This window comes from Leptodactylus fuscus (genome assembly GCF_031893055.1).
Source record: "Leptodactylus fuscus isolate aLepFus1 chromosome 10 unlocalized genomic scaffold, aLepFus1.hap2 SUPER_10_unloc_1, whole genome shotgun sequence".
NCBI classification, from domain to species: Eukaryota; Metazoa; Chordata; class Amphibia; order Anura; family Leptodactylidae; genus Leptodactylus; species Leptodactylus fuscus.
Genome location: NW_027439814.1, coordinates 92,501 through 100,521, shown reverse-complemented (window position 1 = coordinate 100,521; position 8,021 = coordinate 92,501).

The window sequence follows — 8,021 nt, the reverse complement described above, 5'->3', positions numbered from 1 at the left end:
TGAGGCGGCAGGCTGGCCCAGGGTTCCAGGAGAGAGGGAGAGACCGTCCCAGGCGGCTGGGAGAGCCAGGCCTACCCAGGGCTACCCGAGCCGGGGTACATGCCGGAGGCTAAGTCCCTAGCAGGTGGAAGGCTGCATTCTGCTAAGTGTCTACCAGAGGGCGACACTTCCAGGAGACCCAGGGGGCTAAGCCTGAGGCGGCAGGCTGGCCCAGGGTTCCAGGAGAGAGGGAGAGACCGTCCCAGGCGGCTGGGAGAGCCAGGCCTACCCAGGGCTACCCGAGCCTGGGTACATGCCGGAGGCTAAGTCCCTAACAGGTGGAAGGCTGCGTTCTGCTAAGTGTCTACCAGAGGGCGACACTTCCAGGAGACCCAGGGGGCTAAGCCTGAGGCGGCAGGCTGGCCATGGGTTCCAGGAGGGAGGGAGAGATGGTCCCAGGCGGCTGGGAAAGCCAGGCCTACCCGAGCCTGGGTAATGCCAGAGGCTAAGTCCCTAGCAGGTGGAAGGCTGCAATCTGCTAAAAATCCACCGGATGGCAACGGAGAGCCGCAGTCCCCGGCTCGTCCACAAGGCGGCGCCAGCACTCGGGTTGCAGGCTGCATTCTGCTAAAAATCCACCGGATGGCAACGGAGAGCCGCTCTCCCCCGCTTGCCCACAAGGCGGCGCCACTTCCAGGCGACCCAGGGGGCTAAGCCTGAGGTGGCAGGCCGGCCCAGGGTTCCAGGAGAGAGGGAGAGATCGTCCCAGGCGGCTGGGACAGCCAGGCCTACCCGAGCCTGGGTAATGCCAGAGGCTAAGTCCCTAGCAGGTGGAAGGCTGCAATCTGCTAAAAATCCACCGGATGGCAACGGAGAGCCGCGGTCCCCGGCTCGTCCACAAGGCGGCGCCAGCACTCGGGTTGCAGGCTGCATTCTGCTAAAAATCCACCGGATGGCAACGGAGAGCCGCTCTCCCCCGCTTGTCCACAAGGCGGCGCCACTTCCAGGCGACCCAGGGGGCTAAGCCTGAGGGCGGCAGGCCGGCCCAGGGTTCCAGGAGAGAGGGAGAGATCGTCCCAGGCGGCTGGGACAGCCAGGCCGACCCGAGCCTGGGTAATGCCAGAGGCTAAGTCCCTAGCAGGTGGAAGGCTGCAATCTGCTAAGTGTCTACCAAGAGGGCACCACTTCCAGGCAACCCAGGGGGCTAAGCCTGAGGCGGCAGGCTGGCCCAGGGTTCCAGGAGAGAGGGAGAGATCGTCCCAGGCGGCTGGGAAAAAAGCCAGGCCGACCCAGGGCTACCCTAGCCTGGGTAAAGCCAGAGGCTAAGTCCCTAGCAGGCGGCAGGCTGCGTTCTGCTAAGTGACTTCCAGAGGGAGACACTTCCAGGAGACCCAGGGGGCTAAGCCTGAGGGCGGCAGGCCGGCCCAGGGTTCCAGGAGAGAGGGAGAGTTCGTCCCAGGCGGCTGGGAAAAAAGCCAGGCCTACCCAGGGCTACCCGAGCCTGGGTACATGCCGGAGGCTAAGTCCCTAGCAGGTGGAAGGCTGCAATCTGCTAAAAATCCACCGGATGGCAACGGAGAGCCGCGGTCCCCGGCTCGTCCACAAGGCGGCGCCAGCACTCGGGTTGCAGGCTGCATTCTGCTAAAAATCCACCGGATGGCAACGGAGAGCCGCTCTCCCCCGCTTGTCCACAAGGCGGCGCCACTTCCAGGCGACCCAGGGGGCTAAGCCTGAGGGCGGCAGGCCGGCCCAGGGTTCCAGGAGAGAGGGAGAGATCGTCCCAGGCGGCTGGGAAAGCCAGGCCTACCCAGGGCTACCCGAGCCTGGGTACATGCCGGAGGCTAAGTCCCTAGCAGGTGGAAGGCTGCATTCTGCTAAGTGTCTACCAGAGGTAGACGCTTCCAGGAAACCCAGGGGGCTAAGCCTGAGGGCGGCAGGCCGGCCATGGGCTCCAGGAGAGAGGGAGAGATTGTCCCAGGCGGCTGGGAAAGCCAGGCCTACCCAGGGCTACCCGAGCCTGGATACATGCCGGAGGCTAAGTCCCTAGCAGGTGGAAGGCTGCATTCTGCTAAAAATCCACCGGATGGCAACGGAGAGCCGCGGTCCCCGGCTCGTCCACAAGGCGGCGCCAGCACTCGGGTTGCAGGCTGCATTCTGCTAAAAATCCACCGGATGGCAACGGAGAGCCGCTCTCCCCGGCTCGTCCACAAGGCGGCGCCACTTCCAGGCGACCCAGGGGGCTAAGCCTGAGGGCGGCAGGCCGGCCCAGGGTTCCAGGAGAGAGGGAGAGATCGTCCCGGGCGGCTGGGAAAAAAGCCAGGCCGACCCAGGGCTACCCTAGCCTGGGTAAAGCCAGAGGCTAAGTCCCTAGCAAGGCGGTAGGCTGCGTTCTGCTAAGTGACTTCCAGAGGGAGACACTTCCAGGAGACCCAGGGGGCTAAGCCTGAGGGCGGCAGGCCGGCCCGGGGTTCCAGGAGAGAGGGAGAGATCGTCCCAGGCGGCTGGGAAAAAAGCCAGGCCGACCCAGGGCCACCCCAGCCTGGGTAAAGCCAGAGGATAAGTCCCTAGCAGGTGGAAAGCTGCAATTTGCTATGGAAAGCTGCAATTTGCTATGGAAAGCTGCAATTTGCTAAAAATCCACCGGATGGCAACGTAGAGCCGCTCTCCCCGGCTCGTCCACAAGGCGGCGCCACTTCCGGGCGACCCAGGGGGCTAAGCCTGAGGGCGGCAGGCCGGCCCAGGGTTCCAGGAGAGAGGGAGAGATCGTCCCGGGCGGCTGGGAAAAAGCCAGGCCGACCCAGGGCTGCCGTTGCCTGGGTAATGCCGGAGGCCGAGTCCCTAGCAGGTGGCAGGCTGCTAGCGTCTACCAGAGGGCGAGATCCCGCCTCCCCGAGCGGCCGGGGAGAGAGGATTTGCAGGAGCTGACAGGCGCGCACGCAGAAGGGAAATCCCCCTTGGCGGCCGGGGGGAGAGACGATTTGCAGGAGCTGACAGGCGCGCACGCGCGCGCGCAGAAGGGAAAGTCCCCGGGCGGCCGCGGGGAGAGAGGAGAGATGATTGGCAGGAGCTGACAGGCGCGCACGCGCAGAAGGGAAGTCACCCTCGGCGGGCGGCGGGAGAGACGATTTGCAGGAGCTGACAGGCGCGCACGCGCAGAAGGGAGAGTCGTCCCCCCCGGGCCGGGGAGAGAGATGATTGGCAGCCGGCGGAGGTAGCTGCCAGGCGGACCAGAAGGAGAACTGCGGCCGCTCCGAGCAGAAGGGAAATCCCCCGGGCCTCCGGGGAGACGAGCGGCCTCTGGCAGGCGCGGCGAGCCGGCGCCGGCGCCGCCATCCCGGGCGAGGCGACGGGCGCCTCCCGCCCGGCGCATATGGCACTTCCGTCGACACTTAGTCAAATTTTCAACTTTCAAAATTCCTCCGGCGGCCGTGTTTCACTCCGGGGAGCGGCGCCCTCACGCCGGCGGCGGCGCGCCTCGGCCGGCACGAAGGGGTACCACCTCGAGTCGGTGTCGGGGGTCCCGCCGTGGAACCGGGCGTCGGACGGCCCCGGAGGAGGCCTCGGAGCCGAAAAGGCACTACCGGAATGAGGTTGAATTTGACGGCCGGATCCGGGCCGGAGTTCCACAAAGTCGGACACTTTGAGTGGTTGGTCTTCATGTAATGGGACAGGTGACACTCTCTCTGTGACCTACTTTTGAACACCCCCGTCAAGAACCGTGTCCGAGACAGCGTGTGCTGTCAATTAGCTTACCAAAAGTCAGAGTACCAGGGCATCGGACACCCGACTCTGACAAAGTCCCAGTGAACTCTGCTGACAGGCCGCCGACGGCGGATCCCTGCGGGGGGGAGGCAGAGCGAGGGCACCGCCCCCCCGGGTTGCGAGACAAGCCTCTTTAGGTCGCGTGGCAAGCCTCGGTTTTCAGGCGGGCGCTTCCCGCCGAGCCAATCGGCACTTTTAGACACTTTTGGGGAAAAAAAAAAGAAAAAGTCAAACTTTGAAAAATAAATAACCAACGAAACACGGACCAATGAGAACCGCTTCCGGCTGGTCGCGGAAGGGAGAGATGATTGGCAGGAGCTGCCCTGCGCGCTAGAATGAGAACTGCGGCCGCTCCGAGCAGAAGGGAAATCCCCCGGGCGGGCCAGGGGAGACGAGCGGCCGCTGGCAGGTACGGCGAGAGGGCGCCGGTGCCGCCATCCCGGGCGAGGCGACGGGCGCCCCCCGCTGAGCCGATCGGCTCTCGGACACTTTGGGGAAAAAAATAAAAAATAAAAAAGGCAAACTTTGAAATAAAACCCCACGAAACACGGACCTCGGTGAGATCCCCCGGGCGGCCGGGGAGAGATGATTGGCAGGAGCTGCCAGGCGCGCAGAAGGGAAGTCCCCCTGTGCGGCCGGGGAGAGATGATTGGCAGCAGGCGGAGGCAGCCGCCAGGCGGACCAGAAGGAGAACTGCGGCCGCTCCGAGCAGAAGGGAAATCCCCCGGCGCGGGCCAGGGGAGACGAGCGGCCGCTGGCAGGTACGGCGAGAGGGCGCCGGTGCCGCCATCCCGGGGGAGGCGACGGGCGCCTCCCGCCGAGCCGATCGGCACTTTTAGACACTTTGGGGGAAAAAGACCGACATTTTAATAAACCCCATACAACACGGACCAGTGAGAACTGCAGCCGGCCGGCCGGCCGGCCGGCGCAGAAGGGAGGTCCCCCGGGAGGGCCGGGGGAGAGATGATTGGCAGGCGGAGGTAGCTGCCAGGCGCGCGCAGAAGGGAAGTTCCCCCGGGCGGCCGGGGGGAGAGAGAGAGAGAGATGATTGGCAGCCGGCGGAGGTAGCTGCCAGGCGGACCAGAACGAGAACTGCGGCCGCTCGGAGCGGAAGGGGAAGTCTGAGGCGGCAGGCCGGCCCAGGGTTCATGGAGAGAGGGAGAGATTGTCCCAGGCGGCTGGGAAAAAAGCCAGGCCGACCCAGGGCCACCCCAGCCTGGGTAAAGCCAGAGGATAAGTCCCTAGCAGGCGGCAGGCTGCGTTCTGCTAAGTGTCTACCGAGAGGGCACCACTTCCAGGCAACCCAGGGGGCTAAGCCTGAGGCGGCAGGCTGGCCCAGGGTTCCAGGAGAAGAGGGAGAGATCGTCCCAGGCGGCTGGGAAAGCCAGGCCTACCCAGGGCTACCCGAGCCTGGGCACATGCCGGAGGCTAAGTCCCTAGCAGGTGGAAGGCTGCAATCTGCTAAAAATCCACCGGATGGCAACGGAGAGCCGCAGTCCCCGGCTCGTCCACAAGGCGGCGCCAGCACTCGGGTTGCAGGCTGCATTCTGCTAAAAATCCACCGGATGGCAACGGAGAGCCGCTCTCCCCGGCTCGTCCACAAGGCGGCGCCACTTCCAGGCGACCCAGGGGGCTAAGCCTGAGGCGGCAGGCCGGCCCAGGGTTCCAGGAGAGAGAGGGAGAGATCGTCCCAGGCGGCTGGGAAAGCCAGGCCGACCCAGGGCTACCCGAGCCTGGGTAAAGCCAGAGGCTAAGTCCCTAGCAGGTGGCAGGCTGCATGCTGCCAAGTGTCTACCGAGAGGGCACCACTTCCAGGCGACCCAGGGGGCTAAGCCTGAGGCGGCAGGCTGGCCCAGGGTTCCAGGAGAGAGGGAGAGATTGTCCCAGGCGGCTGGGAAAGCCAGGGCTACCCGAGCCTGGGTACATGCCGGAGGCTGAGTCCCTAGCAGGCGGCAGGCTGAATTCTGCTAAGTGTCTACCAGAGGGCGACACTTCCAGGAGACCCAGGGGGCTAAGCCTGAGGCGGCAGGCTGGCCCAGGGTTCCAGGAGAGAGGGAGAGATTGACCCAGGCGGCTGGGAAAGCCAGGCCTACCCAGGGCCACCCGAGCCTGGGTACATGCCGGAGGCTAAGTCCCTAGCAGGTGGAAGGCTGCAATTTGCTATGGAAAGCTGCAATTTGCTAAAAATCCACCGGATGGCAACGGAGAGCGGCTCTCCCCGGCTCGTCCACAAGGCGGCGCCACTTCCAGGCGACCCAGGGGGCTAAGCCTGAGGCGGCAGGCCGGCCCAGGGTTCCAGGAGAGAGGGAGAGATTGTCCCAGGCGGCTGGGAAAGCCAGGCCGACCCAGGGCTACCCGAGCCTGGGTAAAGCCAGAGGCTAAGTCCCTAGCAGGTGGCAGGCTGCATTCTGCTAAGTGTCTACCAAGAGGGCACCACTTCCAGGCAACCCAGGGGGCTAAGCCTGAGGCGGCAGGCTGGCCCAGGGTTCCAGGAGAAGAAGGAGAGATCGTCCCAGGCGGCTGGGAAAGCCAGGCCTACCCAGGGCTACCCGAGCCTGGGTACATGCCGGAGGCTAAGTCCCTAGCAGGTGGAAGGCTGCAATTTGCTATGGAAAGCTGCAATTTGCTAAAAATCCACCGGATGGCAACGGAGAGCGGCTCTCCCCGGCTCGTCCACAAGGCGGCGCCACTTCCAGGCGACCCAGGGGGCTAAGCCTGAGGCGGCAGGCCGGCCCAGGGTTCCAGGAGAGAGGGAGAGATTGTCCCAGGCGGCTGGGAAAGCCAGGCCGACCCAGGGCTACCCGAGCCTGGGTAAAGCCAGAGGCTAAGTCCCTAGCAGGTGGCAGGCTGCATTCTGCTAAGTGTCTACCAAGAGGGCACCACTTCCAGGCGACCCAGGGGGCTAAGCCTGAGGCGGCAGGCTGGCCCAGGGTTCCAGGAGAGAGGGAGAGATTTGTCCCAGGCGGCTGGGAAAGCCAGGCCTACCCAGGGCTACCAGAGCCTGGGTACATGCCGGAGGCTAAGTCCCTAGCAGGTGGAAGGCTGCAATTTGCTATGGAAAGCTGCAATTTGCTAAAAATCCACCGGATGGCAACGGAGAGCGGCTCTCCCCGGCTCGTCCACAAGGCGGCGCCACTTCCAGGCGACCCAGGGGGCTAAGCCTGAGGCGGCAGGCCGGCCCAGGGTTCCAGGACAGAGGGAGAGATCGTCCCAGGCGGCTGGGAAAAGCCAGGCCGACCCAGGGCTGCCGGAGCCTGGGTAATGCCAGAGGCCGAGTCCCTAGCAGGTGGCAGGCTGCTAGCGTCTACCAGAGGGCGAGATCCCGCCTCCCCGAGCGGCCGGGGAGAGAGGATTTGCAGGAGCTGACAGGCGCGCAGAAGGGAAATCCGGAGAGATGATTGGCAGCCGGCGGAGGCAGCCGCCAGGCGGACCGGAAGGAGAACTGCGGCCGCTGGGAGCGGAAGGGAAATCCCCCGGGCGTCCGGGGAGACTAGCGGCCGCGGCAGGCGCGGCGACCCGGCGCCGGTGCCGCCATCCCGGGCGAGGCGACGGGCGCCTCCCCGCCGGCGCGGTTGGCACTTCCGTCGACACTTTGCCAAATTTTCAACTTTCAAAATTCCTCCGGCGGCCGTTTTTCACACCGGGGAGCGGCGTCCTCACGCCGGCGGCGGCGCACCTCGGCCGGCAAAAAGGGGTACCTCCTCGAGTCGGTGTCGGGGGTCCCGCCGTGGAACCGGGCGTCGGACGGCCCCGGAGGAGGCCTCGGAGCGGAAAAGGCACTACCGGAATGAGGTTGAATTTGACGGCCGGATCCGGGCCGGAGTTCCACAAAGTCGGACACTTTGAGTGGTTGGTCTTCATGTAATGGGACAGGTGACACTCTCTCTGTGACCTACTTTTGAACACCCCCGTCAAGAACCGTGTCCGAGACAGCGAGTCCTGTCAATTAGCTTACCAAAAGTCAGAGTACCAGGGGATCGGACACCCGACTCTGACAAAGTCCCAGTGAACTCTGCTCACAGGCCGCCGACGGCGGATCCCCGCGGGGGGGAGGCAGAGCGAGGGCACCGCCCCCCCGGGTTGCGTGACAAGCCTCTTCAGGTCGCGTGGCAAGCCGCAGTTTTCAGGCGGGCGCCTCCCGCCGAGCCGATCGGCACTTAGACGCTTTGGGGGAAAAAAAGGTCAAACGCACAAAAAAAAAACCCCATAAAACACGGACCATAAGAGATCCCCCGGGCGGCCGGGGAGAGATGATTGGCAGGAGCTGACAGGCGCGCAGA